Source organism: Frieseomelitta varia, unplaced genomic scaffold (genome assembly GCF_011392965.1).
Source record: "Frieseomelitta varia isolate USP_RPSP 00005682 unplaced genomic scaffold, Fvar_1.2 scaffold_524, whole genome shotgun sequence".
NCBI classification, from domain to species: domain Eukaryota; kingdom Metazoa; phylum Arthropoda; class Insecta; order Hymenoptera; family Apidae; genus Frieseomelitta; species Frieseomelitta varia.
In genome coordinates this window covers 294,176-316,075 of record NW_025110284.1, presented here as the reverse complement: position 1 = coordinate 316,075, position 21,900 = coordinate 294,176, and positions in this window count along the sequence as shown.

The window sequence follows — 21,900 nt, the reverse complement described above, 5'->3', positions numbered from 1 at the left end:
TGAAATATCGCCCCGATAACGAGAACGTACGGCGAGCGTGGAAAAAGAGATGAAGCCCCAGAGAAAGAAAGAACAAAAAAAAAAAAGGGGGGGAGAGAAATAGAGTGGTGGCATACATATACCTATACAAACACACACACACGCACGTACGTACGCATATATATGAAGGGAAGAGACTGAGAGAAAGAGAGAGAGAGATCCGGGAGGAATGCAATTGTATCTATTTGTTCGAGAGTAGTAGATCCGGCTACAGTGCAGAGTGGGCTGTACATATACTGGTATATACCACTGGATACATTTGCACGAACGCAGCGCAGGCTACGGGCAGAGAGAGCTTAACGGGATCAACGGTCGTTTAGTATCGTTTTATCCGCGGGCTTAAGCGTTAATTTTTGCGAATAAACTAGGTGAATTGTACACACAGGCTTGGCCGCCGTGCGTGCGGCTATTTAACGAATTTACAGCGGCGACCGATCTGTTTCGGATTTGCCCGCGAACTACGACCCCCGAATTCGATTGCGGCTTTCTCGATGATTCATTTATAGCACGATCGTCGCGCGCACGAGCGCGATCCCGCGTTAATTACGAGGATCGCTATCCTCTCGGTGAACTGATCCGCGCGTTTTCGCGCGTCAAACGCGGGGAAAAAAACTGAAAAAAAGGAGGGAAAGGTATATTCGACGGGGAATATTTTCGAATCGCGTCACGGTCCGTTCGTTCCCCGTTTATTTTTATCGTCGCTCGTCGATCGTTGCTTTTCAGGGATTCGTCGTCTCGATTCGGAAACGCGCGAGTTCGAGGGAAACTTGCTGTTTCAACGCAGCGGGAACACCATCCATTCCATCCGGACGATCAACAGATGCGGACGGCACGTGGCGGGAAACGCGCACGGGTTAATTGTTTATACGATGCAGATTGAATACTCGCTTAATGATTCATTGGATCCGACAGATCTTGAAATTGGGTACGAACGATAATAGAACGGTGACACAACACTTCGACGCGATTGATGAAACCCGTTCGTAGCCACGCCGCGCTACGCGAGCGTCCTTCCGATCCCGACCCGTTTAATATAAATCCGATTTCCACAGCGTCGATTTACACAGCGCGGGAAATTGTTACTTCCGTGCCCCGGAGGATTATTATCGTTCCTCGAGCGACCGCGTTATAACACCCATAAATTTCCAAACTGTCTCCCACACTCTCTTTCTCTCTCTCTCTCTCTCTCTCTCGCTCGCTCGCTCGCTCTCTGCTCGTCTGGCTGGATTAAAGCGTAATTAAATCGACGATCGTGGCCGACGAGAAGATTTTGTAACCTCCCGCGAGCAGACGTCGTCGCTCTCGTCTTTTTATCAAGCACTCTGCTCCGCTCGCGTAGAAGAAGGGCTTCGTGGAAGGCGCGAGCCACCGTTAGAGACTCTCTCTCTCTCTCTCTGTCGCTCTTGCTGAAACCTTAAACCGTCGAATCCTCAAAGGAAGGGACCAGGGAAACGGTTTTGCTCGGCAAATGATTCCAATTACCAGGCCCAATCGGATAACTTAATCCCGAAGCGATTTACCGTGCTGGCGCAGGTGGTCTACGGTTTAATCGCGACTCATCGCGACCATAGCGCGAGCACGAGGCAGCAGCGTCGAGGCGAAAAAACGCGGCGCGGCGTGGCGCTACTACGGTGCAACCAAGCTAGGTAGCAGCCTTACTCGAACGGTCAGACGAGCTTAGTATGCATTGCATGAAGGCACCGCGTATATCCATTATATTACGATCCCTTCCTCTCCCGTGCTACCCTGCCGCCCTGCAGCCACCGTTCCTCCTTGCAGTTCCCTGCGCTGCTATATCCACTGAAAGAGATTTTCTGGCGAATGGTTCTCCGTTATTATCCGGGTGCTATCTGCTTCTCTCCTCTCTTCATACCCCATGTACTCTCTCTCCTTTATGTGCACCCGTTATATAGAGAGGTATTTACCTGAATGCGATCCCTGCCGTGTGGTAGCTCACGTGCACCAGCCAGCCTAGGCTCACCCACAGTGCCCGCCCATTCGCGTTACCACCAGATATATGTATATATATATATCTATATATCTATATATCTATATATCTATATATATATATAGTATTCGAGCACTGGCGAAGCACCTATGCCCTGCTTCAACCGCAATCCAATGGTGGAGAGCGTTGAAATGCACCAACCTCGGTTTCTCTGTGCGTCTCTGCGTTTCTGCGTCGAGCTTCTAGCTGCGTCTACGTGTGCATGTCTCTCTCTCTCTCTCTCTCTCTCTCTCTCTGCATATGCGTACGGTAGAACGCACGGTAGAAGGATGGCTGGTGGAGAGGTCGCGGTACGCGTCGACGTGTAGACCGCGTTCTATCGTGACGCGGCGAGATCAGGCTGCCAAGCTCGGGGATAAATCGGCGGAGCGTCGCCGAGGCGCGACGAGTAGAATCAAACAGAATTTAACGTCTAGGGTATTTGCGTTCTCGTTAATACCCCGGTCCATCCTGTTAACCTAGGCCAGCAATTTCGCTGTTTCGCGCTGTTCAGCCACATTTTCAACCGCTAATGATATCTGCAGATGTGCACGCGGCACCACCGCCTCCCCAATTCCCACCTCGCCGCCCGCCCGTTCCACCCGCCGCCACCCGTAAGGACGAGATGGCGTAGCCATGATTCCGGTCGAATTGCTTCCCCGGGTGTAAAATAAAATTTTACAACGTTTCGAGGCTTCGTCTCTAATTTGATCGTAACCCGTTTTCCCACGGGCTGCTATCACGGCCCATTACGAGGAAATTTCATTTTTTTTCCTTTCCTCTTTTGCCAAATCTCTCTCTCTCTCTGTCCCTTTCCGTCTCCAGACTCCGGTATTAAGCGTTACTGCTGCCTCTATTTCGGCCACTTTTCGTAATGCTTCGCGGCGATCGCCAGGAGAACGAGGATCCGTGGCTCGTGTCTCGACGAGCTCAAGAGGCCGTTTTTTCCAAACCTCCAGATATCGTCCTATCCATACTCGCCAGCCGCTATCGAGACGGTCTTTAATTGCAACGTTTCGAATTCGACGGAAGATGGAAAGCATCGAAACACGGCGGTGATTTCCCCTTTCTTTCTCCTTGTTCCTCCATTTTTTTCCCCGGGATCTTTGGGACGAACGTGTAACGTTACGTCGAACGGCAACAATCCCGGGAACAGGAATTAATTTCCTTTTTTCTCGAGACGCAGTTCCCGTTTCCCTTCCACTCGTTCGTTCAGTTCCTTTCAGTCCGACAGAGTTAGAACGCGATGCTCGAACGAAATGAAAACTTGCGCGATGGATGACGCCGGCAGCGGCAAGTTCGTTACTTCGATCCGTAATTATACACGGACGCGGAAATCCGCGCTCGTTTGTTGCTCGTTTTGCCGCCGTCGAATCACGAGCCGCTTGTCCGATGGCTGGCTGCTGCTTTTCGTTCGTTCTCGCGGCCAGGACCGCGACGGGGCGCGGGAGGGTAGGGGGAGGAAAAAAGTGAGCAACGCGTGGAGGGGAGTTGGGGGAAGTGAGGAGAGACGTTAATGTTCAGGGGAAAAACCCTGCGCTGCCGGCAGTTTCCCACGGAAAATTGATTTAATATACGCGCGCGCGGAATTGGGTGACGCCGGCGGTGAGAGCTGCGTCGCCCGTGTGTACGCGTCTCGATTTTCACGTTTCATGAGCACAACAAATCCGGTAAATTCGATTTCGCCTTCGCGGATGGAGCCTCTCGGAGTGTCGGACAGCGTTATTTCGAACGGAAATTTGCGTCGCGTTCACCGTTCATTTCGCGTCGCCTTTCGACGATCCCCGTCACCCGTTTTCCCCTCCCCACCCGCCACCCTTCGTCGTTCACCCGCCGCCTCTATACACGTCTTAATTGCGATCAAACGCGTCACGTCTCGCTGTATACGCGCGTGTACGTGTGGCTCTTCTTTTTCCACACGGTATTGCCGTGTCGAGTCGGCCACGGAATACCACCAGGCTGAAATCAATCATTCTCTGAATTCAACGTTGATCCGGTATTCAAGAGAGAGAGAGAGAGAGAGGGAGCCCCCGGGCTCCGAGTTCACCGCGGCTCTTCACGGTTCCTTTCACGACACTCCCAATCCCCGTTTCAATCGGCGAGAAGATACGCGAACCAAGATAGACGCGCGCAGATAGGATCGGGGAGTATGTGCATCCGCCTCCGAGGCAACGAATCGTTGGATGTTTGCGCGACTACGGCGCGATAGGAAGTAAACCGTTCGATGCTGCCCAGCGACATCTTGTAGTCGGTGGTATGCCGCCAAATGTTATTAGGGATCGTTTCTTTGAGCGTTCTACGCTCCGAAGGAAAAATAACCTGCGCGCGCGACGAGTCACGGCGTGTCTACCGGTGGAAATTTGCAAAAATTTACCTCGGCCGGGGTCGAGGAATCTCTCGCCGAGAGAAGTCCCTCGAGCGTGTAAGTGGCGCGTAACCGTCACTCGTACGAGGCCGTGGTAAAAATATCCTCTTACGTTTCGCCCCTTCGCCAGGCTCGGTAGGGCACGTTGGTAAGTGGAATGCAGCGTACGTTCTCAACTATGCCGGGTGTATCGTAACAGGTAGGGGCAATTGGGCACACAGATTGAAAACCTGTGTACGCTTTATTTCGCCGAGGTTGCTCCCCGTGTTTTCGCGAACGCGTATCGCGAATCTTGTTCAGCTTGTTTTCGCGATTAATGAGTCTTTATTAACAAACTGAAACGCGTTTCGATCGCGAATTCAAGCTTAAATAATTTATATTTACCAACGTATTTCTCGCTTAAGCGACAACAACGCGTTCGGGGAACAGTGGCATCCGTCGAATTAAAACATCGCGTGGATTATATTGCGGGGCGCGCGCGCGAACAAAATTCTCTGAATGAAATTCAATAAAGCGAACGTTAACGAACATTGGTGCTCGATAGGATTTTAAAATCCGACTCGTTTGCGAAAACGTGCCGTTTAATGAAAATACACTCTCCTATGGTATTTCGTTTTAATTCACCACCCTCTTCACCCACCTGGGACGGGGAAATCGCTGCCCCCTTCCCGTCGCCCCCCGTTTCGAACGACGCGTGGATCATCACCGCGTATCGTAAACAATTTAGACGAAAATACGAAAACCCGTCATATCCTGCGCCGACCATTTCCCGAACGAGCATCTCTCCTCGCTTCTCTGCGTGAAAATTCGTTCCAGCGACCGATTCGTAACGACCTCGGCGTTTTAAACGCGCTCGCGGAAAAATTAGGGGCGTCGGCGCGATCCGTTTCGCCCTCCGTTTGATTATCGATCGGATCCGGTCGAATCGACCGAGTATCCAAGTATCCAAGGTATGAGCCACGTCGTGGGAGGGTGTGTACCTTTGCTCTTCCTTCCTTCGATCGTCTATTTTCCTTCGACTTTCCCATTCTCTTCTTCTCTCATCCCATTCTCTTTCCACCCTACTGTGCTTCCTTGCGATCTGCCCCTGCTCTTTCTCTCTCTCTCTCTCTCTCTCTCTCTCTCGCGCGCGCGCGCGCGACTAGTGAACCGTGTAAGAGGCTGCTTGCTTTTTCTAATCTAGCTCAGGGATAGACGGGGAGGGTCGAGCTTTAAGCATCAATTTACATGTAAGTTTCCGGCCGGTGCCTCGTTCCTGGCGTAATTACGTTCGCACCAGGGGTAATCGTTGCCTGTCTTTACCAGAAAATATAGGAGGCGCGAGCCCCGTCCGATCATCGGGTCTACATCGTCCGGGAGACGCGTCTTCCATTTCTTTTTTTTTCTCTCTCTCTCTCTCTCTTCCATTGAGGGGATTCTATCGATTCTCGGTCTCTCTCTCTTTCTCTTTAATGCGTTTCCGCGCGACCGTATCTAAAACCCGATATAGAGCTCGTTTCTTCGCTTCGAACGAATCGTTCGTAGCGTGTAACTTATTGCTGGATTCGTCGACGATTCGAAGGGGACTCGGAGACGTATCTTTCGATCTAATCATCTTTCCGCCCTTGAATACAACCCTAACCGCGCTATCGTAGAACTTTTCCTCGAATTGCTACAAATTTCGTGACTGGAACGTGTTCGAATCGTTCGCAGCATGTAACTTATTGCTGGATTCGAAGACGTGACTTTCGATCTAACTATCTTGAACACAATACTAATCGCGTTTTCGTAGAATTTTTCCTCGAATTGTTGCTATTCTCACGACTGGAGTATGTTCGAATCAAGTACAAGACTGCACTTGTAACACGAGCGTCGAAGGTCACTGCGTAACGCTCGTTCGATTTCAAGAGTCACATGGCAGAGTTAATTGATCGCAAGATGCAGGCGCGGCCTGTTTGCTCTTCCTCTTCTGTCGTTTTTCTTGCGTCCCCATCCACCCCCGATTATTGCATTCTAATAATCGAACGCCTCCGAGTCGACGCGGTGGCAAACTCCCGTCACCGTTTCAAATTCCAAACATCAACCCTCCGGTAACGACGGATTTCTTTTTTCCCCGCGATTGACAATTCTGACGATCTTCTCGCATCTCCCCGTCGAACGATTCGACAAGCGACAAAGTCGAAATTTGCCCGCCGATTCGCATTAATCGCGAATTAAAACGTTCCCTCTCGCGTTTGGCATTTAATTATTTGGCTCGCGTGTATCGTTCGTTCGTCAGCGGTGATTTCATACGAAGCGGTCGCGAGCGTTTTTATTAAAAGGCGAGTAACAACGGACGGACGATGGGATCGGAAATCTTTGGAAAATTAATTTTTAACGGCACAGGGTTGTCACAGGGTTGTGATATTGTGATATTGTGTTGCAACCCTAGAGATTCGCGGCAAATATCGGTCCGACGGAAACGGAGAAAAGAGAGAAAAAGAAAAGAAAAAAAAAAAAAAGAAATGACTGTCGAGCGTGGTCTGCGGGCTGTCCTGTTGGAATCAGAGTGCCTTCCTTCTCATTTCGTTCTTTCCGCCATCTCTGATTTGCAGCTCGCGTTCCCATCGGACAGGCTGCGAGGCCAGGTTGCCTCTCGCCGTGGAGATCGTTCGTGTATCTCGCGCCAGCCTCTTTCTATTGGTTTCCAATTTTTCTACGTGTATGTTCGCACTCTGTACGTGTTCTTTCTCTATCTCTGCCCTCTCTTTCTCTTTCTCTCATTTCGTTTTATTCCATACGCTCCGCGTCCGCTTTGTTTGCCCGCCGTTTGTTCTCTCGCGAAAAAGACGACGCCGACTGTCTAATCGTCGACGGCCGAGGCGACATCGCCATCGGTGTCATCGAGACGAATTAGACGTATCGTTGAAACGTATTACGCGAACAATGGATTCGTTAGCGAGCACGGTTTATAGTGCCTGTCGATTCTTCCGGCCGGAACGTAGGGAAATCTGACCGAAATACTAACAAGTATTCTGATCGAGCTTCAGCGAGTACGTTCTAGCAAAAACAAAAAAAAAAAAAAAAGGAAAGAAAAGAAAGAAGAGGAAAGAGGAAAGAAAAAAATGAAGAAGAAACGAAACTGTGCGTCGAAGTATAACGAAACGTTTCCAAGCCAGAGAGGAAAGGTAACTCCGCGAAATATCATGCACACTCAATTTCACTTTGTCGAAAGTTTCTTCGCAGTCTCGGTCATTATAACGACGCTTTGTTATCCATCGTCTCGTCGTACTTGCTCTCTTGCTTGCTCGCTCGCTCGGCCACGCTCGAAGCTCTAACTTTTTGAAACAGCTCGTGGAAGCGTGGCTGGCGCGGCGCGATGCGCCGCGGCGAACAGGCTCGCGTCGTTTCGCAAAAAAAGAGATCTACAAACCGAAGGTAGTGTAAATTGAGCTTACAATCCAATCAGTCACTCCCCCCTCCACTTCCGCCTCCTTCTGCCGTTTTTCCTCGCCGGTGTCTCGGGCTCTACTCGAGGTTCGTCAGCTCGAGAGGCGGAAGTAAAATGGGAGAAAAGAGAGGAGGGAAGAAAAAAAAAGGTGGAGGGTGAGGAAGAGAAGAAGAAGAAAAAAGAAGGAAAAGCGGAGGAAGATCGCGCGATGAGGCGGCGCGGAGAGACGCGAAGGAAGAAGAGGGACTGTCAGGATCAAGGAAAAGAGCGAGTGAGAAAGTGCGAGCGCGTAGGACCACAGAAATAGCCCCGGAGGGTTGATACAGTGTTAACAAGAAAAAGAGAGAGATAGAGAGAGAGAGAGAGAGAGAGAGAGAGTAGAAGAAGAAGAAGAAGAGAGAACTCAGCAGCACGCAGATATTTCCAAGTACATTTTTGATGGGATTTTTAAATGAGCCCCAATTGCGTTAAACGCTACGGTGCTCGACTTAAGGCAAGATTTCCTTAAACGATGTTTCAGGTTCTCGGGAATTCTCGTTGGCCCGTCTCATTAAGGGATGAAGATTAAGCCAGCGACGTCTTCTATTTTCTTTTCTTCTTTTATCTTTTTTTTTCTTTTTTTTTTTTTGCTCTTCGTCGCGACCTGTTTGCGGCTCGTATTAAGCACCCTCGATTTCGTCCTTAATCTATTCGAATTCCTTCGTACGATGTCTTAATCCGTATCGAAACATCGTTGGGTGCGAGGTATCGTAGCTTAGAGTAGCTTCTCGCGCGATTTCGTAAAGCTTGTTTCTCAACTAAAGGTGAGAGGGAGGGAAAGCTCGAGCAAGTAGCATCGTTGCGCGGGGGAAGTTGTCGCAGTGTTTGAAATTTACAATGTAAATCGCGAAGTGGTCAACCAGTTGATACTTCGTTGCCACAGAGCGCGCACTTTGTTTTTTATGCGTCGCCTGAGAGAGAGAGCTTGCGGAAGATAGCAGGAGGGGCTGCACGCGAAATGACGTAAAATAAATTACGCCGAGTTTAAACACATTTTTACAGCCGCGCCGGCACCGCTGGCTTCACACACACATACACCCGAGCAGAAACTTTGAGACCGCTGGCCGGAGGAACGAAACGAGGAGCATCGTTTTATCCTGATGAGCGCGAAAATTGACGCGTCTCGCGGGGACTGTCGCTTGCATACCGGCGCGGCTCGTCGTTAATTTAATCGAGAAAATTCTGTCGCAAGTAAACACGAAGCCGAGAGGGAAACAACAAGTATTTTCCTCGCGTGTATCTCAACTCGTGAGACGAACGCGGCGTCGTTTCTTTCGCGACGACGTGCTGTTACATCGACATACGCGTCGAGATCCGTTCAAAATCGCGTCCTTATTTTATTTCTGCCTCGCGATAACCGGGATTTCCAGTTAAACTCGATTTCCATTACCAGATTCGATCCGGTCTTGCAACCCACGCGTCTCGCCTCCTTCCAGAATTGCGCCAGGCAACTCAACGAAAACGGATTTCCGTTCGATTCGAACCTCGACTCGTTCGTCCTCCCCGCTGGGATAAAGAGGGACGCGCAAAAATTTGTTCTCCTCGTTTGTGTTTTCCCAGCGATACGAAATTCCTCGCGGTAATCGATCATTCGTGGCATTTGAAACGAACTCGCGGATCCCGCCTATGTACTAGCGCGGCGCGCAGATACTCCGTAGAACCCTCGTGAATATATTATACACGTTAACCACGTTCGATTACCCTCTTTCTCCGCTGCCCGCTCTCCGGTTGCCCGTCTCCGGTTCAGTCGTTAATGGGTACTTATCGAATTGAAAGTTTGGCGTGCCACGTAATCTCGCGGTGCTAAGAATCTAATTGGCATTTAATCCTGTTAGCGGGGACGTTAACACCCTCTCGGACGACCTGGCCAGCCCCCTGACGCTGCAGTCCGTCCGAGAAGCGTCCGCTGTCCGCCTATCCGCCAGGCGATAAACCGTATCCCGCTGCGGCCGCTGAGTATTTTATCGAGTGATTAATTCCCCGAAAACTACGTTCGTAGCATGGACCGGGCTGTCGATGAAATTGCTTAGCGTGATACGCGTCGAAATGTGATACGTCGCGATATGCCTATACGTATACGTGTATATATTTACACAGTTTAACCGCGGAATACGTTTCCCGGCAATATTCGACCGGGGTATCAACAGTGTCAACCGGAATCTCGCAGCTTACGAAATATATTTCGATTATCGCTAAAGAGAGAGATAATTTCAACCGGGTCGCGTTACCCGATCGGGGATATCGAACACAGTAGAATGGAAATATGTAATACGCGCGCGCGCGCGCGCGTGTGTGTGTGTGTGTCTGTGCGGAGCGAGAAGGTTGCTCGCTGAACGCGCTGATCTTGATAACGTTTATTATACGCTGTCCCGTGGAACGCAATAATTATTCGCTGCTTAACCGCCGCGCATCGTCTAGTCGACCCTGCCGTATCGGATAATTTTATGGTCGCAACGTTCGTTGCAACAAACCCGCCTTCGTCGTTTTGTCTTTCTTTTCTTTCTCTGTTTATCATACGTTTTGTCCTTCTCCTCCACTCCTTCCACCGTTCATTTCTTTATTTTTACTCGATAAATATGAAATCCGACAACGAACGATCGAAAGGAGGGAAAAGAAGCAAGCGGTGGATCGGATTGATCACGATCGAACAGTGTCAGCTGTTTCCCCTCTCGCTTATTATTCACCGTTCGTGCACGACCAGACGGTAGGAGAAAAAGTTTCGCACGGTTTTGCGTGCGACAAAGCTCGAAACGAAAGTTCGTCAGCTGAATTTGTTTTCCCGTTCGGAACTGTTCCGCGTTCGAATGAATCGCGATTGTCGATAGCGCGTTGTCGAAACGGTGAGAAAGATCGATCCGGCGGTCGGAGCGCAGCTTTCCCGCAAAATTTCGTGTCTCTGTTATCGATATCGATAAACGTCCACGCGAGAAAGGTACTGTTTATCGGCCAATAAAGAGACATTTCAATCAGCCAAGTTGCAACGTCCGCGGCATACAAATTGTTACAATACAGTTATCGAGAGAATGGATTCGCACGCAGAGCGATAAACGTTCGATCGACGAGCGCTCGCGTGAATTTGTAAGTACCGTTTGCAAGATAACGATGCACGATATCGGTTACGCGCGTCCGTTTCTAGGTGAAAACATTCACCGTCCGTGTGGTTTTCGAGGTTTTGCGCGATGGTACTACGACCATGGTGAGATTCGACAAACGATTCTACGATATTACGGTAGTAGTACCATCGACAGACTTAAATTATATACCAATTACAAAGATATCTGAATTACCTGGTTCGATTCCCCCCCCGGTGTTGTTCGTTTCGAGCAGCCAGGATTCGGTCAGTGGGTCTCGTCATTTGGTTGATCTTCGATCGGTCTCATCGGTTTATCTGCAGTCACAGGCTGAAGTATCGCGCGTGGATTGGATCGGAAGTCGTAGGGTGGATCGTAGGATGCGTTGGAAATGTCGAGAGGGTGTAGAAGAGTGTACGTGGGCGATGAGAGAGCGAGGGATGAACGGGGGGGAAAAAAATCTGGCTGAAAGGTGGAGGTGCGGAAGCGCGTTGAACCGGGTACGTGCTTTCCTCCGAGAGTTTGGCGCGCGACTGTGCTACTGAGGCCAACCCGGGCCACCATCAACCCTCTTATGGCTCTGTCCCTTCGTTCAAACCCCTCTTTACACCCCTCTCTCTTCGCGCCACTCGTCTCTCCCACCCTGGGTTCGCGCTCCCACCAGAATTCCGAGCGTCACATATTCCTCTGTTTCCCTCTCTCAACCCTCAACGTTCGCCCTCTCTTTCTCCTTCCGGCTGGTCTCGCTTTGCCACCCTCTCTTTCCGTTCGACGAGCCGTTCTTCACCCCTTCTTCATCGACCTCTCTCCAGCGTCCACCTCTCCCGCGCAGCTTCATTACACCCTTTCCTCCGTGAGCAGCTTCATCCCCCTTGTCTCTCTATACCGCCGGCTATCCTACTCGCTCACCTCTGGCCACTTGCTGGGTTACCTACTCCTACCAGCCAATCTCTCTTTCTCTCCATCCCACTCTCCGCTTCTCTTCTCTTCTCTTCTCTTCCGCTCTCTCCTCATCTCTCGTTTCTTCCCCATTATCCTTTGTTCTCGCTCTTTTTCGCCGTGACTCGTTATGTCTTTATTTCACTCTGTCGGCTTTCTTCTTCTTCTTCTTCTACCATCCCGATGTTTCGCGTCGTTCGCCTCTTCTCTGGCGTTCGCTCGACGAACCTCCCTTCCTACCGTCCTCCGTCCTTCCCTTTCGTCCTTTTCGTCCGCTCTTCCTCCGTGTCTCGGTGTCTCGATCCTCGTCGTCCCGTTTCCGCGACCTCCCCGCGTTCCACGATTCTCCATCCCACTCCCTGTAAACCTCGCGTCTACCTTCAACCTCCCCGTATTCTCTGTCTCCGTCGTGCAAGCAATCCCTTCCCTTCGACCCCATCGTGAAATCACCAGCGACGTGGACCGGCGGTTAGCGACGGTGCGCGCGCCGCAATTCAAAACTGCGGTTAGAAGGGGTCGTCGAAGATAAGGATGAGCCCTAAATATAGCAACATGGTGCTTAAAAGATCCTCACTCCAGGCAATCGGCTGCTTACGTCGCCTTACGTGCTCCTTTTAGCACGCTGCTACGAGTCCTCCCTTTTTCCCGCTCCGACGCCCGAAACGCCAACAACCCTTTCGTTTTTTTCTCTATGCGTGCGTACGCTCGTTAACTTTCTCCATCGATTGCCAGTGCCACTGCACTGCACCGTGTCGCCACGCAGTTTGACAAATTCTGACGCCTCGGACAAAGTCGGCTCGAGATATTCGCTGCATCTTCGCTGGATCTTCGCTAAACTGTACGTAGACGAGATCGATGTCGATCCTTTGCGGGACAAAGTTTCACGTGTGCAGCGACGACCTGGTCGCAACTTCGAGTCGCTGATGAACTTTAATAAAAACACGAGTCCGATGACGTAACTAGACACTCGTAGCTCACGAAAGTTGCGGAATAGTTTGCCGATGCAAACTAGTGTCTACGGGGGTTGGAGTCACGTCAAAGTCGAAAGACGAGCTTCGAGATGAAGTTACGATCTTTTATTGTAATCTCAACGATTTACAAACACGGGGTCTTTGATCAAGCGAAGGGATTTCGTCTGGGGCAAGCGGTTCCGTCGATGGACAAGCGTTGAACGCTCGCAGCGACACGACGCTAGAAGTGTCGGGCCGTGTGACGCGCGTCGCAGCGTGACGCGTGTATAAATAAAGATCGGCTAAGCCTCGTCCTGCCTCTGTAATTACGATGGAACTAAGCTGGGTATTCTGTGGATCGGTGATCCTTGCATCCTGGCCGTACCGTCGCCGTCGTATCTCCGCTCGGACGAAACCAATTTGGAATTAATGTAACGTGCTGCGAAATTAACTTGATGTCCTTCCGGATGGAAACGGGCAACATTTCCATCTTTCTTGAGAATCAAAAATTAATCTTCGTTTTACACGAGATACGCATGCATATAGTGTACTTCGTAATATTTCTTATCTGAGTGAGACGTAGCAAATATTTAAATACGGTGTAAACACCGTCGCCGATTAAATCCAAAATAATTAAAACGAAAGGGAGTTACGAGAGAGAGGGCGAAAGAGAGAGAGAGATCTTTCAGAAAGCAATCCCGAGTGCAGCCACTTTCACGTTTCGCAGAAGTAAGTACTCTCGTCCGAGCAGTATCAAAAGTGTCGTAGAGGCGAGGCCTAAGCCCTGTTATTAAACCTAATCTACCGCCAGTCGGCCGCAGTCCTATTACCAAATTAGTAAGCTACGAAGAGATCCCCCTCCCGATTATCCATTCGCATTAACCAACGAAGGAAATCTGAAGAAGAGGATGGCTCCGTTCCGGCGAGTAAGTAGTAACGCGTTAATACGATCGGGCTGCTGGCATTCTTTCCGGGCGAGGCGGAACGAGGCTACCAGATGCGAATCACGTGAGCCGACTGATTCAACGCGGTAGTAGTAAGGTCAAGCCCGTGTCCCACGGACACAGAGGGATTACTCGCGCGAGATTAGATAGTGGATCGCGGCGCGTTAAATGAAAGGCGACATCAGAACAATAAGTACTCCGCGCTGCTTCACGTACGTGTGCTGGACACCAAACACTCCGGCTGCTCGTTCTATCTCTTCTCGTTAGTCCGGCGGTCCGACGTGTTTCACGTGCCATGCGCGACGATACACCTATCCGCGTGCACGAATTAATAATCCGGCGAACGGAGGAAGATTTATGTTCGACTCGGCGATATGTGTGTTTCTCTGTGTACGCGTGTGTGTGTGTGTGCGTGCGTGTGTATGTGTGTGTTACCTAGGGAAAATAAAGGAGAGAAATCGCGGTGAACGGGAGCAACCGGCGACCATCGTTCTTCCGTTGGCAACGTGTAAACGAAAACGTGACGCACGGATGAAATCATTAATATATTTATTGTCATTTTTAATCCTCCGAGTACCTGTACGTCTAACTAATTTCACGCAACTCCATGATTCACTCGTACACACATTTCTTTTATCATCTTGTCACTTGTATCATTCTCTCGATCTCGATCATCTTCGACTGTGAACATTCTTTTCCAAAGGGTGTAAATATAAATAAACGAAATATGCGAGTGAGTTAAATGGACCCGAGCTCGGTTGTCCGGGGGTTAATGTAAACAGAGATAGTGGCGATATTTTGATAAATTCGAAATAAAGTTCCACATTAACGCTTGAGAGAGAAGGAGAAGGATCGTAACGAGTAAAAATAAACAGCGATCGTCGTCTTCGTTGGCCGAAAAGATGACGTACATATATAAGGGACGAAACTAAGTAACTCTGTCAAATTTTCCTTCGTTGTCATCATCTTTTACTCCTTTTTATTTTTTTTTATTTTTTTCTTTTTTTTTTTTTGCTCTTTTGATAAACAGGAAAGAAGCTTGCGGATCTGGTTAGCAGGATGGATCGCGATTCAACGAGGAATCCGTGGAATGTCTAACGAGATGCATTAGAGGCTAGGCTCGAACGTCAAACTGTACCAGATTCCAAGCGTCGAGCAAGCAACACGGCAGAATGAAGCCAGCTCGCGGAAACGCAAGAGGCTGGCATCCTATTTTGCATTAGATGGCTATTGTTTCGAGGACGATTGTCTGTAGCCGAGCGTCGACAATAGGGGGACGAGAGAAACGCATTTTAAATATTCACCGATATCCAGCCAGTTCTCGCGTGGCGCTGTTCTTCGTGCACCGCGGGATTGCGAGGCATCGATCGGCTCGCGATGCCCGTTTCGTTCGGAAGGAGCTATCCGATTATGCGACTGACCGATCGAACCGCTCGTCCGGCCCGCCATTTGGTGGTACAGCCAGAATGGTGAGATATCGGTTCGGCGCATGAATTTTAATTAAAATCGTTGGCGTTTGGCCAACTCTCTCTCTCTCCCTCCCCTTCTCTCTCTTTCGAGGGCGAATCGCGGTTACGATCCGGCCTACGAATAGAAATTACTGCTTAGTTTTCGTTGGATTTGTCAAACTGATGGGCCATTTGCCCCAGTTGCGTCGCATTCTCGTGTTATTTATTCGAGCCTCCAAGCGGAAGCGGGATACACGGAACGGTTTATGGCGACGACCATACGTCGGTTGCTACGTGGACGGACGTGAAATTAGGAGTACAAAAAAAAAAGAAAAAAAGAAAGAGAGAGAGAGAGAGAGAGAAGGAGGAACGCAGTAGGTGGACGAGATGGACGAGATGGACGAGGTGACGAGCGGTGACGGTCTGGGCTGGAGGTGGAGAAAGAGAAGAAAGTGAGACGAAAAGAGAGCTGGCACCGACCATACAACCCTTGCCGATAAACCGACACATACCAAACCCTTTCCCCCCGGTTGACAGTTTACTCGCGGTTCACTTGTCATCGGCAAAGATACAAAGATAATTGGTCATTGGGGTATGCCGTGGCGCGGGTCGGAGCGAGATAGACGTAACCAAGTACTTTGAAGAGGACAAGCACTTTGAGCAGATTTGCTTTGGCCGTTGTTTCGGCCTGGTATTTTAGTTTAGATCAAAAGACTGACGCTGCTAGCCAATTCAGCCGTATCTAAGCTGCCGACTCTCGCTGTCTCTCTTTCGTCAATGGCGCTGCCTCCGTGTCCCGATGTCTATTTATCTCTAACTATGTTTCTCCGGGGTTTCCACTCGCGTTCGCGCCGCGCCTATTCGAATCCTACTGCATATATGGAATATGCACTTTGCGTTCCTTCGCTTTGACACCACGTGTATAATACCCATGCGGCCGCCGCTGAGACGCGAATCGAATTTATCGCGTGAAATTATATATTTCGCGAGTTTTTCCCCCAACTTTCGCGCCGTCACACTCTGCGACTGCTGATGAGATTTTTCTTGTTGTTTGGTTAACGGCTTGGCTAGCCGGCCGATGCCGGCATTTATCTCGTTTCCTTCGCTCCGTTGATCTGCCCACGTTGGACGTGACAACGAAAAGCGAGAGAACGGGGAAACGTGTTCCCCGAAGGTGAAAATGTAAGTGAGATAAATTCGATTCTCCGCCAGCCGAGGTATCGCCGATTTGTCCTTGAATTTCATTTCTACCGCACGTCTGACTTCGCACGCTTCCTCATCCGGCAGATTCCCAAAGTTCGTTCACCTTCTCACCGTCGACCGATCGAGCGCGACTTTTCAGTACTCGAATATAATGTCGAGGACAGAAAAGACGCGAGGGAGGGAAAGAGGGAGGGAGAGAGAGAGAGAGAGAGAGAGAGAGAGAGAGAGGAGGGGGAACGATGAAAATGACGACGAGATTCGGGAGGCGGAGAAACGGCACCGAAACGAGCCTAGGACTGACATGCATGGTTCGCAGATTTGCATCTCAATGGCAAGTAATATAAATTACACGTAATTACCCGACGGTTCGAGAGAGCTGTGAATTTTATTCCGCGCTATTTCGAGGCACCAGTCACTTGCTGCGAACTGCGAGCTGCGAGCCACCTGACTCTACACGTCGTCGTTTCGATTCACCCACGAAACTGAAATTCAGTCGCTCCGAAAGATCCAGGAATTTTTCGTCGACAAATTTTCCAAAGTTGCGACTTTCGAGTCACGCGGTTTCTTCTTTTTTTTCTTTCTGTTCTTCGCAACTTGATTCTCCGACTACCGTCTTCTCGGCGGTAATGCAGCTTCGTTATTTAACGCATCGATTTACGATTACAATCGCGGCGACGTCCGCGGCTCTGCGGAGCCGCAAGAAAGTTTTTTAATTCCGCGAATTAAACCATCCAATTATTGTCCGCGCTTTCCAAGTCTAATAATAAACATCGAGTGCGATAACGAACCCCCGTTCCAAGACCCCGAGAAGCCACGGCTATAGCTACTGGTCTTCCAGCAGTAACGTATCTAGATTGAGCGCTGCTTGATCGTCGCTCTTTCCCTTCGTGTCTCGTGGAAACCAGCGACACGCAATTATTTATAAACAGCGTCTCTATAAGGAATGAGCGACTTTCTTCAATTCCGTGCTTTCAAGACACACACACACACTCGATTCATCGTTTTCGAATTACATCAACTCGTTGTGATGCCCGCGATTACTCCTGCATCCCCCATATGCTTCAATTTGAGCTTCAAAACGCGAAACATTTTCCTCTCGCGCTTCGTCTGAGAATTACCGGAAAGAAGCCTCGTGCCGTTTGTACAATCGTGCACGTTGCTGGCCCCTTTCGTTTCATGTTCCGGGGCGATGGTATCGGCGCGGCGTTTAATCTTTCAACTTTTTCCTCGAAATGCCCCCCCCGACGGTGGAAGTTTTCCAGTTTCGCCGGGAGCGAAGTAAGCTGGCTGAGCGAGCGGCCGCTAACTTCGATGCCCCGGCTCTTTTTAATGTTTATGCTTTTCCAGGCGCTTAACGCGCCGCACCGCGCCTCCTCCGCATGAATATCGCGGCTACGGACGCGCTCGCCGTGCCGAGTTTTGCTTGCCACGGGCCGCGGCTCGGATAATTAGAGAAATATCGCATAATAAAGTTCACTCGATGTTGGAGCAGTCGGTACTGGGCTGCGAGGGCGAGATACACTCCTCGGGGTTTGCACCTGATCCTTCCAACCGAGCCTGTCCCCGGCGAACCTGCCTCCCTTCTCTCTCTCTCTCTTTCTCTCTCTCTTCCTCTTTCTTATTCTGCTCCGATGCGCTCCCGAGGCCGCGACGACGATGCCAAGGGTTTACGTTGAAAACATGCACGCTGAGCACAATCGAAACTTCGCTAAGTGCCTGCCAACGGGTTCGGATTAGTCGAGCCCGGTTACCTTCTCCGGGGCAGGAAAACACTTGTAATTACACGAAACTCCAAGTTTCTCTTACTTTGATTTCAATCTAGTCCGCGTAAGCAGCAGCGCGTAAGGTATCGTTTAACAACTTCCAAACGAATAATCCATTCTCGGCCTCTCGTTGTGAGATTATTCCCGGTTGCTGGCCGGATCGCTCGTTAGCCCAGCGAATCGTTCACGTTATGTCACTCTCTCCGTTTCTTACCTTTTCCACCTCCTTCTTCTTCTTCTTCTTCTTTTTTTTTCTTTCTATCTGCCAGTTTAGCTCGTCGTTTCTAGATCAATGCACAACGCGTTTAGACGACGGGATTTTAATGAGAGTTCGTCCGACGCGACGATGCGGAGAAGCACGAAGGCGGAGGAGCACGACGGAGGAAAAACGAGAACGAAACAAGGATTTCGAATGGAGAAGATACCGATTTTAGAAGCTATAAGTCAACCCCGACGCGCAATTATCCCCCTGCCCTCCCACCCTTCAAGCGTCAGGGACCCTCTCTATCATCGTTCGCCACGGGATTCCTGCCGTGATTCGACCCCGCAGGGTTATAACTTCTGAAAATGACGAAAAAATAGGAAGCAAGGCAGGAAGGAAGGAAGGAAGGAAGGAAGGAAAGAAGAAAAGAAGCAACGGGCGAAGAGAAGCTTACCGGGTCTGTCGATCGACATACTTTGTTCTTTGCAAAAAGAAAAAAAAACATGATTGTCTTTTCGAACGCGTTCGAAATACATCGCTACGGCCACCGGTGTCCTTCGCGCAGAGTGAAGAAACTGAACGCAGCTGAAAGAAACGATAGAAACTTCGAAATTTTCCATCGTCGACAACCTCGTTTCCCTATTCAACAGGTATTCAAGATTCAACTTTCTATTTATCGATCATCCTCGCAACGTATTACTCGGAGACGTCGGAGAGCCCCTCAACCAGGCAACTTGTTTCTGAAAGAAACTTTTCTTTCCTACAGCGACGGCGATAAAGCGTCGGATAAATGTATCGCGGATGAGGCGAAAAATCGTTCGGTGATGAGACGATTAGTACAAACTGGCCTAAATAAACTGCCTCCTCGAGGAAAAGGGAATTTACGAAGCTGGTGCTTCTAACGAACGAGTTCTAAAAACTCATATCCTTGCTCGCAGCGGGTTGCCTGCGAAACGTTCGCCCCTGAGCATTGTCCCCCGGTTAAAAGCGGCGGGGTTTGCGCGCGGCACGAAAGGCTCATCCCCCTTCCCGACTCGGTCGACATCTCGACGAAAACGGGGTATCCGTGAACGCGTGCTAGCGTGACTCTTACGACTGATATTGGGTCGGCAAAGTAAAGGCTTTGACCAAGGCTTCGTGTATATGTAAATACACAGTGCGGCCTCCTCTGCGACGATACCTGCGACACCGTCCCCAGACTAGATAGTGCTCTCTATCGATCTAGTAGCGTGTCTGAGTCGCTCCAATCCTAGAAGAAGAGGAACGGAACAAGCTGGCCGGGTCCGTCGAGGATTCGACGCGGAACAACCTGACAAGCGTGCGGTGTCCTACCCGGATTTCCTACGAGTCGATAACGAAATCGTTCCTCCCTGCGTATATGCAATATATATTTTCATTTTCGTCCGTAATTTCTATTCTTCTTTCTTTATTTCTTTTTTCTTTTCTTCCTTTTTTGGTTTGTTTGTTGTTGTTGGTCTTTTATCTCGCTTTATCCTTTATCGTGGCTTTTACCCGAAGATGGAAAAAGTCCGAGGATGGGTTTGCACACAGTTCAATTACGAGAGAGATCCCCGATTTTTCAGGTAAAGTGAAACAACGTTCTGGTCCAGCGATTGAAGCGGTGCTCGATTAAAATTAAACGAGGCCGTCCGATCGATCGCTCGGACTTTTCGTGTACGTACAACTCGTGTACGGCCTACGTGTCGATGAATCGCGTCCTATTTACGGTCAGTTTGGAGGACGAGGGTCCGGCGCAAAAGGGGGCTAAAAAAAATAGGAGACGAGTGTGACGACGTTGACGACGACGACGACGACGAAAGGCGGCAACGAGCAAGTACACGCTCGCCCGTGGACGAACGGAGGGGTTTGGTGTATCCATCTGGAAACGCCTGGACGGCCACGTTTTACCCTGCTTGCGTCATTACGCTCGCGCTTTTCTTTCGCACTTCCGTCTAATTGCTTTGCTTACGTGCCAAGGGAAGAGGGACACGGTGTCACGTGCCGCGGCTGCACGACAACCAGTTCTATTACTTCAAACCGCACCTCTGGAAAATTTTTCTCGCTCGCTTTTTCGAGTCGAACGCGCAATCCTACAGACGTACCTTTAATTTCGCTCCGGTAGCGTAGCCTTTCGTTTCCTCTTCGTTCCTCTCGTTCGTGGCTACCGCGACGAGAGGCGATGATTTCGACGACGGTTCGGCCTTTCTCGACCGGAGGATGACTGCGCCTCTACGCGCGACACAACGGATTTCGACGCGTCGGTATTTCAAACGACACAAAGGCAGGCGTGTCGCCGTGGTTCATGCGGCGATTAATCGTGCGATTGATCTCGCGGATGACTGTCCCTGCGTAACACGCAACGGTCGACGTGTCATCGGGTCAAAGGACAACGAGAGACTGGCCAAACCACGATGCGCTGGTCGTCGATGGCGATACATCGCGTCCTTTGGCAATAAAACGTGACACACTGTCGAAACACAGAAGAATCGCGTTATACACACAGCGTGCCACGGCTCTGTAGCTACGCCGGGAGTAACCGTGACGGGAGCGGCCTTCCGGGTGAAACCGGATGTTCGTTGAAGTTTATTACGCGTCGCTGTTCAACGTTGTGCAATGCCTTCATTCGGGGAGTTTGTTGAAATTTAAGTGGAACTCGAAGAATGGAAGATACCGGGGAACCTGCGGTCGAACCGACGATTAGCGCAAAATGCGTTACTCCTGCTCAATTTTCAAGCAAACGATTTTACGCTAGGCTTGCAACTCCACGCTCGCTGGCGAGCGTCTTCTCCCTGTGTTTTCATCGAACCCGACGGAATTCATTTTTTCCCTCCCTTTTTCTCTCCTCCCTTTCTTTTTTTTTTTCTTTTTTCTTTTACATCGTACGGATTTTCGTTCGCTCGGCGATGTTATCTACTCTGCAGCAGAGCAATCTGTTTATTATACGAGGCCAGCACCGTCTCGCGTTTTAGCGATTCAATCAGGAAGTGTAGGAACGCTCCGGATCTTCCCTTGAAAATTCGTTAAATCCGTCGGAGGGTTCACTCTCTCTCCTGTTACAGGTGTACAGAAAACTTTTGCCCGTGGTAATTTCCTCATTTTCCCTGGGCGTAACGTGCATTAACTTATCGAGGCGAGTAAGAGGGACTTAATATATCGTGCCAGTCCACGCGAACGCCCGACTGTAGCCACTTTTTTTCTTTTTTCCTTTTTTTTTTTTTCTTTCTTTTTTGTCTGTCGTAATACGTATTTGAGACGGAGAAACGAGTGGGCATCGGTCGAACGAACGAGGAAGATGTCGTGATTGAGCCGGGCACACCGGTATAGCCGTGCACCTTCGTTATATACATACACTGTCACAAACTTACGCGACAATAGATCGAATTGACGCGAACGGTCGACAGGAAGCGCTTCCCATTTCGTTTGTGAATAGATACGCGCTCACACGTTTCGAGTTCTTGTGTTGCACGTCGAATGAACGTAGCGAACCGAATCGCCCTAGAACCATGCTTCTCCGGGACCTATGTTGCGGAACAAAAAAAAA